General features: G+C 32.0%; 1 protein-coding gene across 3 annotated transcripts in view; it reads right to left on the bottom strand.

Moving 5' to 3' along the window:
* The window catches only part of LOC127734434 (cubilin-like), a 28,947-nt gene extending 11,686 nt beyond the window's left edge, over positions 1-17,261 (bottom strand). Inside the window, exon 1 of one of the 3 annotated variants that reach the window (XM_052244285.1) lies at positions 17,204-17,261. The gene's annotated coding sequence lies outside the window, so the exon portion shown is untranslated. Of the gene's footprint in view, positions 1-4,945; positions 5,296-5,442; positions 5,535-17,203 lie in introns of those variants that run through there. The other 2 variants (XM_052244283.1, XM_052244282.1) reach the window with 2 other exon arrangements.
* Between the last annotated feature and the right edge of the window lie 2,160 nt (positions 17,262-19,421).

The following is a 19,421-nucleotide window of genomic DNA, read 5'->3' as shown; positions in this document are numbered from 1 at the left end:
TGAAAGCCATTAAAAGTTACCTTGTTTGTGGGACCGTATGAGGTCCATCATCTAATCTATCAAAATCAATCGGAAAACATAATCTGCACATTTGATGATTGATTGAACCTCGATGAAGAATTGCAATATAAATTAGCTTTCACACATCTCCGAAGTGTTCTAATATATTACCACATGCAATGCAGAAAACTGAATGTAATAATTGAATAGTCTGCATTCATATTCAAAATGAAGTATATTGGAAAGCAACCTGATGAAATTGGAGATTTATCTTGAAATGAGGAAAACGATCATAGGCTCCAAGTTACCAAGTCGGTATCCGGATCATTTGTTGCTGAATCAAATATTAAAACTTATACCGTTTTGTCCACTGGGAAAATTAACATACCATGGCATTTTCCCTTGTTTACTAGTTCCATCCGTATCCCATTCAAAGATTTTTAACAAGTGCAATTTGTATTTTGTTTATTCAGATTTATGGATTGGTTCTTTCCTGTGTGCAATGACATATTTAAATATGTATAAATAAAAAAAAATGTTTTTCTGTTACAAATCATGATGTATTGTTTTATGTGTATATGTCATGCTGCCCATCAAGGGCCCTTGATTGGAATAATAAATATTCTTATTCTTATTTTTATTATTTAACTTAGGAAATGTGGTATAAGAGCCAATGAGATAACCACCAGAGACGTAATCAATTATAGATAACCGTAAGGTCTTTCTCAATGAGCAAACCACATACCGTATACTAAGCTATAATAAGCATGACAACATGTAAAATATTTCAAACAAATATAAGCAACGGCCTGATTCATTCTAAAACAATAACCGAAAAACAAATACGACAGACCATTGAATTGAAAGCTGTTGACTGGGGACACATGTTTGAGAGCGCTCAGTCCTCACCCTACACTGAGATAACGATGAGTGTAACATCACAACCAAAGAACAAGCTAAACATCAGTTCGGAAGGGTTTGATTCCTCATTTCGACACGAAGCACAAAATTCAAACTAACAAAAAGACATTATACACGAAGTGCCAGTCTAAGAGTGCGGACAGTTACTGAAAGCTAGTTCAAAGCCATTTTCAATTTAAAAATAAATCATGTTTTTTCAGACTAAAGTATCAATAAATACAATACACATCCAACAGAGTTAGCGTAAATTCGTCAAAATCAGTCTGCATTAATCATGACCTTGTCCAAATATGACTATCGACAGGTTACATATATCCACATGAGCACCAATTGTGATCCCTTAATAGCAGTTCGACGCGTTCCTGTATTCTATGAATCATAGTTTATGGCCAAACTCAGTAAAGATCTATCTAAATTCCATCTAAGTGAACAATAAAATATCAATTACCGCTACCCTTGATGGTATTTTTGCTTTAGAAAGGAACATCAAAAACACCAAAAGAGTTTTTACACTCCAAAATTAGTTAATTGAACTATCAGTACCATTAACAGTGACAGGAGTTGTTCTTAATATGCAAAAAATATTTACCACTGTACCCAAAACAAACAACAATGTGCTCATTACTAAAGTTATAGTTGCTTCAACAGTGTAAAGGCAAGTCAATCGATCAGTATATTTATTGTATCAATTTGTTAATATTTATGTAAAATTTGGTTAGGATATAAACGTGATATATTTACTCTATGAGATACTTGTGTTTATGAATGAACCGAAATTGTATCATTTAATCCGGTGAAGGTCATTGACATATATTGGTGTATTCAAATTGAATGCATTTTAACATAAGAAGTACTTGTTTGAGGTTTACACAGTCGCTGAGCATTATATGTATTACTTCATTTAACACAAAATCAAATTTCAATAATCACTCATTTATAAACAAATTACCTTTGATTGAAAATTTAAAATTTGCACATGCAACTTAAAACTTCACATTCAAGCCACTTCTTTGTCGCGTTTCTAGTGGTTTAATAACTGAAGTTAATTGTGTGTGCATCCTATAATTATTCTTACAATGTTTTCTTAATATGGCGACAATTTTGCATGCCCCGTTATGATCGTTTTGTTTAGCGGAATGATAAGGATTGTTTATGTTAATATCTTGATGGTCATTCATGTATTGACCTTCAAATTATTATTTATTCTGCTCTGTTTCACTTTTTACAATACCAACTGTTATCTTTTTATCTGAATAAAGAAGGAAGTCGGGGACGTTTGAACTGACTGTTTCATATCACTGCTGCGCTGTATGTACCAAGAAGTGATTGACAAATTGTATTACTGTTTGTTACCAAGCATTAATATTCAGCTAGTTCTTCATTTCCATTCCATCAATATAAAACCAAGGAATCTAAATATACATGCGCAAGTACCAAAAGTGTTTATCCATGTGTACCTGGGATATTAGAATAAAATTAAATTCCGGTGGATATTATAATCTGATTAGCAATTTGCTTAGGAGGAAAATCTAGATTTTGAAACTTCTGGTATGAATAAAAGTAATAATTCTGTCATGAAATATCAAGAAGCTCTCAAGTAAAGCTAAGATGAAGGAAACCATTTTAAAAATAAGCTATGTTTTCCTCAATGGGATTGGCCTTCTGAGGCTATTGATTTGTCATTTCTTTTACTTTTCGATTGTTTTTCGATTGTTATTAGCTTTATTTATCGAAAGTTATACCAAGGGGAAAGTAAAACATATCGTTATAAGGCGAAGAAAAACCATGGTCAACAGAAAAAAGACAAACAGATATGCAAATAACTCTCCATAAATCACAACAGAGAAACCCAAAAGATAAAGCAACACACACCCTATTAGAAACCGCTGATAGACTCCTATACATGCTCTGGACAGATCATCAATGCCGTTGATAAGGCGAATAAATCATCAAATGCATCACAGACATTCTATGCTGTCAGTTGATTCTTACATTCTCCACATTTAATTTACATTTTTTGTTGATAGAGTATCATATGTATGTGTTGATAGTTGAAGACCGTACAGTAAGCACTTTGGATTTTTTTCTTGTCGATTGGTCGGTATTTAGTTATATTGTTTTCAGTAACAATTACATCCCATGTCCTTATTTTAAAAAAGATGCGGAAGATACCAAAGGGAAAATAAAAACTCAAAATCATGGCAAAAAAAACCCCCAAAACGACGAAAGACATTCAACAGCCCACACAACACTACATAAAATAAACCTAATGACTAAGCAACAATAAACCCACCAGAAACCGGGGGTGATATCAGGTGCTCCTGAAGATGACAACAAAATTTAAATTGAGATTCAACAGTTTTTGTTTTTAATTTAGTAGAAATGTTACAACAAGTTTATCATTCAACATGATTATATGAGAAACTTGTATCACTAGATGTATTTCATCCAAAAACAACTACGTATTTATTCGTGGACATACATCTTGAATCATTGATATTCCTATTCCATTTTGTATCATAACCATTAAAATACAACACTTTATAATCGTCACCGGTATTTTTAAGACCAAAAGCATCCGGTTAATAAAATCATGATAGTATAAGCCTTTACTTTTTGTTTAGGAATTGTCGGTTTTGATTTATTCTGTGGTTGCTACTACTTATGGCTTGTTTTTTTTATTGTTTCGCTTTTTCTTTTAATTTTTACCTCACTTTGATATTTATATGCGAGTGTGTCTTTTGTTAAAATTAAAAGTTTTTTTTCTGGTATCATTGTGTATTAATTTTGGTGTGGTAAGTGCGTGTTTATCCCGCTAATGTACGTCATGTTGTTGTAGATATGAAAACTTTTAAAACTTTAGTAATAGTACATGCAAAAAAACGGCTACAAGTTACGTTACAAGCCTGTATAATAAGCCATGTGCAAGCACGGCCACTATCTGACATATATAAATAAAAAGGTCTGGTCAATGTATATATGACTGCATTTGTTTGGTTTACAGATAATAATTTTAAATTGACAAAATTCTATGATTAGTACATTGTAACTAAGAATTCTGCTTCAACATCCTATAGATGACTCATCGAAAAGTTATATTTAGTATCATGATTTAGTTTCTGCTGAGTCGTTTATTGTGATGTGTGATCACAACGAATAGAACAAACGCTGTAAGACGACGCATATCGCTTGGTACGGAAAATTGTTCTGCAACGCAGGAAAACCCAAGAAGGCTTTGACAGGTCGTACCCGAATCTGAATTTTTAATCATTTTCTGTAGATATTTGTTCTCATATTTTGAGATTTCGCTTTTGCTTGTTGTAAGTAAAAATAATTGCCATGCGTCCAAAGCGCTTTTTGTATTAACCTTCATTGGGAACGTTCAAAACCTAAACATTTCATGGTTTTGACAAACATTAACATTTTAATTATACTGTAACTACTTATTACTTTTTTAAGTATTTTTATGATTTTGCCGGTCATATCCAAATGCATGCGTTCACTAAAGAAGAAGAAAATCATTCCATTTACAATGTTTCGAAATAGTTCTGATATAGCATTTGCTGTCCTTGTAAATCATGATTTTAACCGGAAACTCAAAATCAGGAAATTATATACTCCCTTTAAAGGAAAATCTTCAAGACTGTACAGCCATAGCATTGTTTATATTTCAAATGTGAACTGACATATAATAATTATTCACTTTTTCTGGTAGACTTCTACGTACCATTTAACATTTTAAAATTGCATCTCGTTGGTTTTTTTTTTACAAAAGTTTCAGTTTATCGGTCAATGTCAACTTAAAAGAGCAAATTAATATAAATTAGTTTCAAGTACATATATTGTGAAGACATTTATATGAAAAGGAAATAAGCAATTATATGTTAGGTAACAAATTTGACGAATTGAGGAAAAAAACTTTTTCAAATTGTTTACTTCAGGAGCAATACAGATTAACCATGTTGACATTTTGTTACAACCAAAATGTGTTCTAATTAGACAATAAATAGATTTACTATCTTACCTTAAGAATTCGAAATGACATACATCATTTTCAGTCTTCGCCTTTATGGAATGTTACACGCAATTATTTTTGTCAATATGTGATTTCATTTTTTAACAACTGTCGCTTGCAATGTTTATTATATTCGAGTCACAACAATTATTGAAAGAGGTTCCTTATAACTAAAGCAATATGAGAAACACCCGTGTCCACTTACAACGAATGTGTCATATACAAAGTCAACTTCGCCCAATGTAAGAAAATCATATTAATGCCGATTTAAAAACACAGTGTTTATATGTACTATTTTAACATTGCCTATTATCGCGACATCCTCTCCGCTAAGTAGTTAAGCTTCAATTAAGATAACAGTTTAAACGAATTTGAAACCAGACTTATTGAATGCTACCATAAATTTATCTATAACGACAAAGCCCATTACATCTTTTTTTAACAACGTCTGTGGTCTATTATAATTGCTTACAGAATACTATCAGTCGATATAATCTATTGCTTACCTTCCACAAAATCAAATATCAATTATCTCCTTGTATAGTACCCATGCTTTTGTCAGAATATATTGTTAGAGCGTATTATATACCATTAAATTTACTTCATAACACCTGGTTGGTAGGGTTATGCCTCAATGCGTACTTCAACATCACATTATTTCTACTAAATTAAATTTTCTTCCCATCTATTTCACAACTGTCATTTATACATTTGATGTCTTTATCGTTCTTTGGTTATATTTGCATAAGCGATGCACCTTTTAACTTTTTTGGCAGAATTTAGGAAAGATATATTGGATTACTAATGACTGTATCAGTGTATACCATTCTCAGTTTGATAATGGGTACTGTGACTATGATACGTACTACATGACAACCTGATAAAGCGACTTAAGTCAATAGCAGATAACTGTATAAATGAAATACAACAGAAGTTGATACGGACAGGAATTAGTCATAAAATGCAAGCACAATAGGTGGTCCAATTAACCTTTTCCTAAACGAAAAACATATGTCAATTAGGGCATGAAATGGTCAGAATAAAGCTTTCGCATTTCTCCAATAATAAATTCAGGACTGACCTAAATGCATACGGCTAGCTTTCTCCTCCAAAGGTATCATAATAAACAACAAAACACAGTTGAAAACCAATATAACATATTAAGTTAACAACAAAAATTATCCCCCAAAAAAACACGAAATAGAACAACAAAACACATAAAACAAACAAACAAACAAACACCAAAACACGACCTACAACGATCAACACCAAAACAACATTGGCGCAAGTAATCATTTACCGGAAAAGGAGGCAAAGATAACTTTTGTATAGAAGATTCCTTGTACCATTTTTCCGTTGTGTTTTGTCCTTGCTTTTACGTATGTTTGGTTAGAGGAGCCGGTTGTTGGTGGCTAGGGTTGTCTGTTGTATTGTCCAATATTTTTAGTTATTTTTGTCATACTTTTTATGTTTTGTCTCATTAAAAACTTTTGGGAAAATCAGAACAAACAAAACTCCAACAGAACAACAACAAAAAAACATTACCTCATAAGATTGATAAATGACATTAACAATTAACATCAAAACAAACCTTATCATAAATCCAACTAGAAACTTTTCTGAAAACAGTCTATTAATACAATTTTTTGAACATCAGTTAATGAAAATGTTGGTAAATATTACACTATAAATCCATCGTTTGGTTTCTTAAATCCACATCATTAGGACTTTGGCGGATAGTTGTCTTAATGGCAATCATACTGCAGTAACTTATTTTATACTGTCAGTTTATTGCATTCGTATGTACATGCAGATCGATTTGTTTTTAATTTGTCAAAGGGGTAATGAAAACGAAAGTTTTATTTTGATTTGTAACAGACAAAATTATTTCATTTTTAAGTTTTTGATATGGCCGGTTAACTGGTAAAAAATCATCAGATATACTAGGCTTAAAATTTGCTACGCCAGACGCGCGTTTCGTTCACATAAAAGACTCATCAGTGACTTGATCAAAACAGTTGGAAAGCAAAACCAACACGAAGTTGAAGAGCATACAAAACAAAAATTCCGAAAAGTTGTGCCAATTACAGCTAAAGCAATCTATTCCTGGCGGTTAAAAACCTTAGTGCTTCAAATAATTCAACATTTTATAAGCAGTAAACGGTACACACATATCACTTAATATAACAGGAATATTCAAAACGTTAACAAGTTTATCCACACATACACATTCACAAAAACGCACACAGGGGGCGCTTGAACACTAGATTAGGCTGAGTGTCTAAATTACTATTCCAACAAATATTCATAAAAGTTAACTTTCATAAGTCTATTTGAGCCTGGTCAAAGTACCAAGCGTTAACTACATATTTAAGTATAAAACAATGGTACCGAGGTTGTCAATGGAAAATAAGAACAAAATTGATAATTAAGAAAACAATGAAAAAAAAATAAATAAAAAAGCAACAACCAAAAGATTACTCATAAAAAATACCAGGATACTTGAGTAAAAGAGAGGCGAAAGATGCCAAATAGGCATTCAAATTCATAAATTGAAAAAGAGCTGACAATCCCATGGCAAATCCAGAAAACGGCATAAGACAAACATCATTATTTTATGTCTATTGGGGATAATACTGTGACGGATGAAACATCTCGTAGAACTTAAATGGTCAACGTGTTTCATGTCAGCTTAGTGTGAGTTTAATGAAAAACCAAACTATGTCTGATATCTTTTGAAATGAGCATCACTGATGAAATTTTGCCAGTAGACGAAACGTGCGTCTGGCGTATGACATTTTAATCCTGGTATTTATAATTAGTTTATTTATCATACATTCTAAAAATCTGCCTTAGACTTAAGACTGTAATTTGTGGATGATGCAATTCTTTCCAATTCTTTTTTAAAATATTTTAAAAGTATTTGGAACAAACTTTATTCATAGAAGTAAACTGACTGGTTTTTCTGTTACTGAGCATGTCACCAATATTTTGACATTTTTGTACGAAGTCAAAAACAATGAAATCTTGATATTTATGAAGTATTTTGCACCTACCAACCGTTTAATGATAAAATCAATAAGATTGTGGTTTGATTAATCCGAATACATGTCACCTCTATGTTAAGTATAAACACATTCAAGTAAAAATGTAAGCACCCTTAGATCAAGATAACTTATTTAGTTTCAGTCAGCATGACCGTCAATGAAGGTAGCGGCATTGATCTCAGCAGGGCTGGTAAAATGAATGAAACTCACCTTTTGGAAAAAGTTCATGTTTGTATATGTCTAGGAGAGTTCATTGATTAAAGCTCGTACAAATGTCAGGACTAATAGTTTTCATTCATGAAAGGTTATATATGCTTTATAAGTCTATTGACAAAAATAGATTTTGATACGAGCAAATTCAATTATTTTTTACAAATATTAATAATATTGACGCGTAAACATACACAATGATGCCCAATTCTCTCGGAAAAAGATATTTGGACATCTACATAATAATTCAACTTTTAAGTTTAAATCAAATAAGAAAAACGAAGATATGTATTTAAAACAGTATTCAACATCCATGTGATATACAATGGAAGCGATTAATTGCAGATAGCGGGAAAGTGGTCTCGAGTAAAGTCGATCATTTGCAACAACAATTTTTACTGGGGGAAATATACACCAAAAGAGAAAAAGACCATTAAATTACCAGGGACTCAACGATGAAGGGAGTAAATTCGCCGAAATTGTATCTAAGAAAATAAGAAAACCTAGTATAAATGACAACCATTAAAAACAAAGAAGTCATTATATAGAAGATAAAGAAAGTCATGCCAAGCCGATGCGAAAAGAGTATATACTGAAAACATCATACATGCATTGCCAAATAAAATGAGGAAGTCTTGTATTGAACGAACATGCCATAAATGTAGCAATTTATCAATACAGCGTATGTTGCCAACTACTAACGTCCTATTATTACAATACATAAGCGACGAACTTAGAAAAATAATTTATATACTTCTGAAAAAATGGCTGTTTAGGTTTGAACTGGATATCTAGTTATCTATATTGCAAATCTTGTAAAAGACTTTAGCAGACGCAGACGTATAATATACATGTACACTTATTTATCCGTATGCCTTAATAAAATCAAAATATATTCAGTGCGAAATGAAGAATATAAAGACGGTCGTTAATCATACAGTAAGTTAAAAGTAAAAACACCTTTGGGTGTGATTATCTGACCTTTACATTTACTTGATTGTATATTTGTCATCTGAGGCGGTATAATTTAAAACATTAAAGTATTTATAAAAGTGTGTGCATTTATAGTTACTGTTTTATACTTATTCATTAAAGAAGGTGGAGTAGTAATGGTATACTTTCCTTTCTATTTATAGACATAAAAGTGGGATAGGAACTGCAGATCGGAGGTGATTATTTAAACCAAAAAAGAGTTTCAAATTTGAGACCGAAAGGATGTGTCAATTTTAAGACGAATTTTAAATGAGGAAAAGGAAACGGTATTCAACAACTTCGTGATAAAAAATTATTTGTTACTTTAAACATAATAAGCATATGAAAGGCGTAAGGTTACTCTTATAGTACGGATGTTTGTTATAAAATAAACACCTCTCAGTGCCCCCTGTATACAGAAGTATCTCTTATGACCCACGCATCTCGTTATTCAATGGTAAGAGTATTACGGATGTTGTTGAAATGAAAAAGGAAATCCGCATTAGATTACCATAAGTATTGTTCATTCTTTAAAAATAGATTCCCGAAACATAACTCTGCCGATACCAAATCAATCTATGATTAATCGACATGTTGAACGGGGAGTACTGGTCTCCATATGCACTGGAGTCACCCTACCCCGATATTAGTGGGTATCCGCGTCCTCAATCGTTGATTTTTGGTGGAATTTTTCTTTGACTATTGTTGGGTTTTTAGTCGTCTTTTTATCTTTTGACTTTTCATCGATTTAAGATCTTCAAACACCAAATTGGTAACTTTATTCTGTACTATCAAAATGACCTTTCAATTAGATTTAAGAAAAAAACAGACCAGCATACGTGTTAAAACAGCCATTCAGTAGAAGTGGCGATGAAAAAAATATTAACAAAAATACTGAACTCCAAGGTAAAAAAACCTGACAAAATCAAACGCTCGACTATATCAATCAACGGAACGATAGGAAAACAACCGTCATGTTCCTCACTTCGTACCGAGGCATTTTCTGAAGGAAATGGTGGGTTATGATGAAGAGTTTGCAATTGAAAGTTAGATATAGATATACTTAAAAGGCAGAAGATACAATTTTCTTATCTGTGACCAGCCTGAACTACGATGGAATGGGTTGAAGTGATTGTAAACAATAATCATATAACATAGAACACTATGCCGTGCCTAGACTGTAACATTATCATGTACAGCGAACCCTGAAATCTAGACCGAAATCCCAACTTGGCATAAACATTAAACAGTTCACTTAATTCAGAACATGTGTACCAAGTTTCAAGTTGAAATAACATCAAACTCCTTAAATCAAATGTGTCGTCCTGTTTACAACAAGTAGAGAAAAACGCTTCGTACGCATTCAAATATATAGCGTTATTTTTTTCCATTCTACTGGGGAATAACAAATAATACCCCAGTTTTCAAAACAGGATCGCAGAAAATGTTATTCAATAAAGACTTTCTTTCTGTTATCTCATTGATAAAACAATGGAAAAATGTATTTTCAAATATTTTTTTTTAATTTTACTATCTCGCTAGAAGATAATAACTTCACTGCAGTCGAGATTTAAGAGCTGATATGATCGCCTTATTTTTATATAGTATTATTTATCAACTTATTAATATTACCGACGACATTTTGGAAGCTCTAAGTCTACACATTTTTTTCTAAATATAAATAAAGCGTTTGACTGTGTTTGACAACAAGTACTGATACACCTAGAAACAAATAGAATACGTACTTTTCTCGTAGAATAGTTAAAATAGCTAATAGTGATTGAATCGGTAGTTGTAATTGAAGGACAGAATTCGTTTTTATAAATGATTTATACCATGAAATTGAATGCTATTATAAGTACTGCATTTATCATGATTTATATTTAAGGAATGACTGTAATATTTTTTTCTGTCTATGAGGAAATAACATAAAAAATGTGGTGCATACTGAATAAACCGGGTAGAAGGTTATTTTAAAGTGTGCACCACATCTTTTAGGTTATTTCGAATAGACAACAAATATTACAGTCATTCCTTATAACTTAATTCTAAATTCCATTTTTTAGGAGTAAATCATGAAAAAAACGTTGCTAACGTAATGGTCACATGACAAAACTATGTCTATGAGCTAATAGACAAAAACTTTCAGCCAATCAGAAGAAGTGTTAAATCCAAAATTAAATTATTGTAAATTCACGAAGACCCCGACCCTCTCCTATAAATGGTTGTAAACTATCATCTTGCATTAAACATAGTATCATGGTATATTGAATACATACAGCATCGGGTCAAATCCATCATTTGTATTTACCTTATATCTAATAGAAATATTTGACATATTTTGCTCAAATAGACGTTTTGCTGCTTCATAGTTCATAGTTTTTTGTATGAGTATGCTACAGTTGGAATAATGAACTGTTTTAATTCGAGCGTCACTGGTGAGTCTTATGTAGACGAATCGCGCGTCTTGTGTACCAAATTATACGCCTGGTATCTTTGATAAGTTTGTATACAGAAAGAAAAAAAAAAACACCAATGGCCAACACATAGGCTCTTTAATCTAAAAATAAAGGAAAATTGAAATCATGACTATATCCAGGAAAACCGTAAAACGCCATAACCAACGGCTGAATAGAACGGTTATTGGGAAAGTCATCTGAATTGCATCATTGATAAAACCACAACATGCTTGAATCTTATGAGAGTCATTAAATTGAATTTTTCCCAAAACTGATACAAACAATTTGTTCATGTATTATCAGACCTACTCTGGAATAAACAGATACTGTAAGGAACAATAAATATTGGGAGGCCAAACCAAAATATTCAAACTTCGGCGGCTCGTATTTTACGGGTGCCATCAAGCTTTGTTTGAAACCAAACATTATTATAATAGTGACTATGAAACCTTGTTAAATTCCACGAAAAGGTTAGCTTACAAGCTCATGATTGTTTGTGCAGACTCGTGCCTCAACAACCTTTTAGTTTATAACCATTTCATTAGAAAAGCTAATAGTGTACAAATTATAAGTTATATAACTTTTTTTATCAAAATGTCCTTCTAATCCTTTAGATATGTTATCTTGTAAGGAACAGCATAGCACAAGATGTAAGATATATTGACAATGAGGGTCGGTTGAAAACAAAACTTTATGACAAAAGAGATAATTTCAGCTTCCCAATTGTGAACTTTCCATTTTTATGTAGCAACATTCCAACAGCGCCTGCATACGGAGTATACATCTCCCAGTTGGTACGATACTCAAAGGCTTGTATTTCTTATCATGATTTCCTTGATAGAGGGTTGCTGCTCACAAGGAAGCTATTAAACCAAGAGTTCCAAGTAGTGAAGTTGAAATCATCCCTTCGTAAATTTTACGGACGCCATCACGATTTGGTTGACCGTTACGGAATATCCGTTTCACAGATGATAGCGGATATGTTCCTAGTGTCGTAACTACAATCCCGTCCCCTTTTCCCGAATTTGACCTACCGATTTAGACTTAATACCGGGTTTGTACTAACATCAGCAACACGACTGGTGCCACATGTGGAGCAAGATCTGCTTATACCTTTCCAGAGCACCTGAGATCACCCCTAGTGTTTGGTGGTGTTCGTGTTGCTAAGTCTTTAGTTTTCTATGTTGTGTTTTGTGTACTATTGTTTGTCTGTTTGTCTTTTTCGTTTTTAGCCATGGAGTGTCAGTTTATTTTCGACTTATGAGTTTGAATGTCCCTTTGGTACCTTTCGCCTCTCTTTCTAATCAATTAAAAGTTCACTATGTTTTCACCATTGAATCGTGATATTCTTTCATAACATTATAATACTGGTTGTAGAAAAGACAAAGGGTTTCATTTCAGATTGAGTTTAAGCTTCAGAGGTTGAAATGACGACTTTTTTTCAGAACAATATTGTTTATTATAACACTTGTAAATTTGAACACGTTAAGAACAGCAACAAGTTATAATAATCATCGGTCGGGTAGTACACTCTTCAATGATGAGAGAAATGAAAATGTTTTTGAAGTTGTACGAAAATTAAATGTGAAATAAGGAGATTTTTGTTTATTATTATGCTTCTTGATATTAATTTATATTTTGTTAAGTTAAAAGAGCCATATCCAGGCACAATTCATATATGTTAACAGCTATGAGCAACATTCGGACGGTGTTTATCTCGTCATCTGCTTGCGCTGACCTCAGAGATGAATTGACAAAAAAACTGACAAGCATATAAATTGTATTTTAGAATGTTTCTTTATACTGATTTTTAACATTGTCATCTTGTTCGTGGAGGAGGATTACAATATTTTTTTTGCATTTAAATCCCTATGATTGTCATTTGTCAACTCCTGGTGAAATAAAATATTGTTAATAATAACATGACCTATCACTATGCACGAACGTATATTATTATAAAATGACGTAATTAATACTTATCTTAAGGAATTGACATTAAGGTGGTGCCAGTTTTCTTACTAAAAAATGTTGTAATCTTAAATAATTGTTAATAATTACTTAATCAATTTTAATTTACTTGCACTAAGATAACCCTTCATAACAGTACCAAACAATATGACATCAATTGCATATTTTTTGCAATTATATAAATTTATCTATACGTGTACGTGTTAGTTTTATATTTTTTTCTTTTTTATAATTATTAGATTACAGTGAATCTTGGTTATATATAAAACACAAGTTTGAACACTTCACACGTATGGGCACTAATCTACTTGAAGTAATTACATCAAACCAATTAAATTAAATTGTACATATTTCCTTGATGAAATTAATTAACTTTTTAATATACATATTTGTTTCAAATTTGAACACATTTAAATTCAAAGTACTAACTACTGGACCAACCCAATTTCAACTTTTTGTATAAGAACATAATTGTTCTGCTGATTAACACATCGCACTTTAATCTTAAGGGACTCGGTGGTCGAGTTGTCTAAGTAGTCGAACTACAGCATCACTAGCCTTTCAGCACTGAGATTGTGAGTTCGAATCCCGCACGTGGCAGGTGCACTCGACTCCAGTCTTAATTGAGCAGGATTGTCAGTTTTCCTACCGAAGGTCGGAGGTTCTCTCCGGGTACTCCTGTTTCCCCCACCAATTAAAACTGACCATCACGAAATATCACAAAAGTGTAGAATGTGGCGTTAAACACCAATCAATCAATCTTTAATCTGAACATGCGTTTTGTTACATATGCATGTCATAGTATATCAAAGAGCTTGATAGATCACAATGGATTAGGTCGACTTTATTGCATCGTCTCCGTGCATTCTGTCATACGGTATAATATTTTTTTGCTGTACAAATTTTTTTATTATACCGTTATTTTAGGATTAATGTTTTTTCTGTACTAATTTATATTTTATGTTATTGCATGTTTCTTTAATTAATTTACAGAACGAGATTAAAAGGGGAGAGAATTTAGATCACAAAAAGTGTAGCCCTGGCATATATCCATCTGCCCTTTACAAGTTAGAAACCTAGCTAGTACGTTTGTTATACTTAGCATTTTTCTGAAGTTTTTACTACTATTCTTTCGATGGCTTCTAGAAACATTGAGATGAGGTGTTTTCAACTAGCAGTGTCAGTCAGATGGGGTTTCAAAAAATTATAAAGATTTATTCAAAAATCTCAGAATCTTTACAATTTGACAGTTATGTCAAAGTTTACTTTTCATTTCATAGGCTTTACACTACCATTCCCCATGCTCAATTCGGAAAGGTTTAGTACAGCGTCTTATCAAACAGAATTTTTCTACAAAAATGTGAAAAGAAGATACAATTTCATTGTTGGAGGTCATTAAAATGTATTAAGATATTAACAGGAGTGTGCTCCTTAAGCAAGAACTGTTCAAACAGAGTTAGGAGGACGAACGAATGAAACCGACATTATTTAAGTCACAATCACGGATATGTTGACCGATACAATATATTTATGTCAAAATTCACTTGCGACATGATTACTCGGTCTTAGAACTTTAGGTACCAGAATAATCGTCTGATTTGTAATTTTACCGAGTGAGAAAGAGAGGAGAAAGATACCAAAGGGATATTCAAAATCATAAGTCGAAAACAATCTAACAATGCAATGGCAATAAAAGAAAAACGATCAAAAGACAAAACACAACATAAAAAAACTAAAGAATATGCAACACGAACCCGGCCTAAACTAGAGGTCGATCTCCAGTGACTCTGAAGGATAAGTAGATTCTGCGCCAAATATTGCATCCGTCTTGTTGCTCATGTAAGTTCAAACCTGATGATAAGTCTTATACGACAGGTCAAATTCGAGTAAGATGGACGGAATTGTTGTTACGACAATTGGAACACATTGAGTCTAATTCCCGATTATGACATTTTGACTGAATGTGGATTCACATGGTGGGTAATGCGTGTTAAGCAGGAAACGCTTACACTTTCGACAAATCAGGCCTCATTCCTTTTGGAGGTAATCGAGATTCCCTCAGTTGTGTGTGATCTTGATTAGTATCTTCTCCGTCAATCGAGATTCCCTCAGTTGTTGTGTGTGTGATCTTGATTAGTATCTTCTCCATCAATCAAGATTCCCTCAGTTGTTGTGTGTGATCTTGATTAGTATCTTCTTAGTCAATATATGAGATAACTATTGCTGTCTAAATTCATACCTGAGTTTACCTGATTGACATTTTGACATTACACAATCCTATGTAATAATAGATACGTGGTGAAGTATTATTATTTTAAGTTGGTCTACGTTAATAACAAAAGTCCATGAAATTATGAACAAAAATATTGACAATTTAAAAAGATGATCAACTTTACCTAATAATCATTAAAAGTAATAACAATATCTTAGAATACTTTGTTTGAAATAATTAAGGGTAAATTGGAGGGAAAAAAAATAATAAAAAGAAAAAGAAAAAAGAAATTTGAAAAATTGATTAAATAGTTAATACTTTTAATTTTGTATAAATAGAAAAAGCTGTTCAAAGCTGTTCTAAAAAAAAAAGAACTATCACAATGTGGTTCAGGGAAGAACAACTAAATACTGTTTAGGGCAGAACTGTTAGAATCTGCTCTAGGACAGAACAGCTTCTGTCATAAGGCGAACAGTTCTAGAGACTGTCTGAGAACGGGTCATGTGAAAAGTTTAAAGAATATTAGAACAGTACAGTCAAATGAAATATAGTAGTCTTTCCCAGAAATGTTTTATCCAGTCTAATATAAATAATCAATATATCGTTGGTTTACTTCATGTTCATATGCAGGATAATAAAATAATATTGATCTAATTGAAAACACAATTATCCAAGTGTTCCGTAATATTTACATATATCGTCAGAGAAATTTTGAATGCACATAATTACAGGTTTCATATGGTTGCTTTGAAAAGTTACGTGTCTTCTATAGTGTAACTAAGTATGATCGAACAAAACATTTAAAGATGCCAAAATTGATGTGTGAAAACTTGCAAAAGTATTTTTTTTTTGTGTTCATGAAACAATGATCTCAATTACGTTTACTGGCGAGCAAATGAATTATTACATCGAAGCGTAAATTTACGTACAATGTATAATTGTAGGTTAAAGAAGTCAAAACTCATCAAATATACTAGTCTTATGATTTGTTAAGCCAGACGGACGCGCGTTTCGTCCCCGTTAGGCTCATCATTACTTTATGTCTAAATAGATGGATATCGAAAATTTCTACCCTTGATCATGATATTTTCTACAGTTAATTGTATTGAACATTTTAGATACACTAAATATCACAAGAATATACAGATACCCAAGTTGAACTACAAATTTGAAATCCAAATCAACATAGATCTCAGGAAAGAGTTTAGTAATTATTTTATATTCTGCTAAAGTTTTGGCCAACGGATAAACAAATGCCAAGCAAGGAAACTAATAACTTATTTTCGAGTTGCACATAATATCAATGGAATAATGTTTCAAAGAACACCAAATTAACAAAAAACAAAAATCATAAAATCATAAGAAAGAATCACCAATTAATATAGTGTAAGATACTTACATTACTGCAGACAAAAACAGAATGCAATAATTGATTTACCAGTATTCTGTACCTAATATACCATACAATGTCTAATAAATTATTTCATATAATATTTACAAAGGTGACAACAAAAGTAATTAATGTTAAAAGAAAATTAACTATTTTTGGCATGAAGTAGACATTTAATTTAAACGTAAGAATTATGTTATTCAATTTTAAATAATACTAACAACTAAAACATAAACAAAACTGAAATTATTGTATAGGTTGAATTCTCTAGCAATAAAGCGTTTAATGCTTCGAGTTCAAATTCATCATTACTGTCACGAGTTTTATCAATTGTGCAATGTCATACTCGATTCCTTTCATAGCCGATGTCGAAGAATATGCATTAAAAGCATAGAACTATGTTTCTCCCTTTATTAAGACTATTTGTAATTACCCTAACCAAGTATTTAGTATAATAGTTATATTGGTAAATATTAGAATTGGTATCATAATATATTGTTTATAAACAATATATCAACCCGTATATACTAAGAGGCGACAGTAGTTTACCGTAAATCGATTTAAAAGCGACCAATCAAGGTAACAAATATAAATTGAGGGAATCACATACAATCCAAAAGGAGCGAGACCGGCTGCGTATGATCTGTGTAGCTATGTAAGCATCGTATCTTTCACTTGTATTAACATATAATATGTTTAACGTTTGAATATAAGATACACATCAGTTATCAAATATCACATTTTCTATTGTATTTAAAAGTAAGCTTAAAAAAAAGATAAAATATAAGATAAATACCAAAATAATAAACAATTTAAATGTAACCGAATATATGAATTAAGGCAACAATGGTTTGCCGCTGTTAAAATCTTATAAATCGATTAAGACATATCAAGGAAACAAACAAAAACTCAGGGAATCGTACGCACTCCAAAAGGAGTAACTAAAATAACTTTCCGATACTGAAAATACTTTCTCAAAACATATTTTTTTCACAAAGTTTTCTATTTGTATTTGAAAATTTTTAGTTATTTTGAAATATCTATACTTATTATATGACTATAAAAATTCTCATTTCTCATTGGCTAAAACAGAGGGAATCATATATTATGAAACATTATATTCACCGCGGGAAAAATTATGAAAGGTAAATATAACATTTGGAACAGCTAACGTGTATCTACAGATAGTTTTTGTTTCAATTTTTCCAAGGCAACGTCAATGACGTAGGTTTATGACGTCATGTACATTCTCGTTTCTTTTTTTGTTTTTTTGTTTTTTTTGGGTGTTTTTCAGTTGGAAAGCAAGTCCTTGGAAACGTCCGTTGTCGTCAAGCTCTATCAGCAACAATAGCAGGGGGGATTAATTAGGTGGCGCTACAGTCGTCCGTGACGTCAAAAAGTCGGCCAAAACAATCGGCTAAAAAATTGACGTTTAAACTATTTGTCTCAACTTGTCATGCCTTTATTATAATTGATTTTTAAAATTTGTAGGTTTTGCCTAACTTTTGGCTTATGGCTTATGAACAAAAAAGATGGCTGATTATTTTTGGAACGGACAGGATAAAGAAATAGCAAATAAAAGCTATTTTGGATAATGTTTGTATGTCGTATTGAAACTATATTGGTCGCAAATAAAGGCAACAGTAGTATACCGCTATTCGAAATTCATAAATCGATTGAGAGAGAAAAAAACAAATCCGGTTACAAACAGCGGCAAACCATTGTTGCCTTAATTCGTATATTCGGTTACATTTAAATTGTTTATCTAAAATTTGTAGGTTTTTGTTAACTTTTTGGAAATTTTGGTCCTCAATGCTATTCAACTTTGTACTTGTTTTGGCTTTCGAACTTTTTTGATCTGAGTGTCACTGATGCGTCTTATGTAGACGAAACGCGCGTCTGGCGTATTAAATTATAAGCCTGGTACTTTTTTTGCTAGCTATTATTTGTGTGTGTCTCTGTCCTGTATGTTCTCCCATTTATTTGTATTGTAGTCCTGTCATGTAATCTTGTCATTTTAATGTTATATTTAACATTGCCATAAAAGCGGGAGGTTTGGCTAGCCACAAAACCAGGTTCAACCAACCATTTTTTCTTAAAATGTCCTGTACCAAGTCAGAAAAATGGCCATTGTTATATTATAGCTCTTTTCTGTGTGTGTTGCATTTAAGTGTTGAGTTTCTGTTGTGTCGTTGTTCTCATCTTATATTTGATGTGTTTCCCTCAG

Source organism: Mytilus californianus, unplaced genomic scaffold (genome assembly GCF_021869535.1).
Source record: "Mytilus californianus isolate M0D057914Y unplaced genomic scaffold, xbMytCali1.0.p SCAF_3, whole genome shotgun sequence".
NCBI lineage: Eukaryota > Metazoa > Mollusca > Bivalvia > Mytilida > Mytilidae > Mytilus > Mytilus californianus.
Note: the sequence above shows the minus strand (reverse complement) of the source record. Positions and strands in the feature narration are given on the sequence as shown.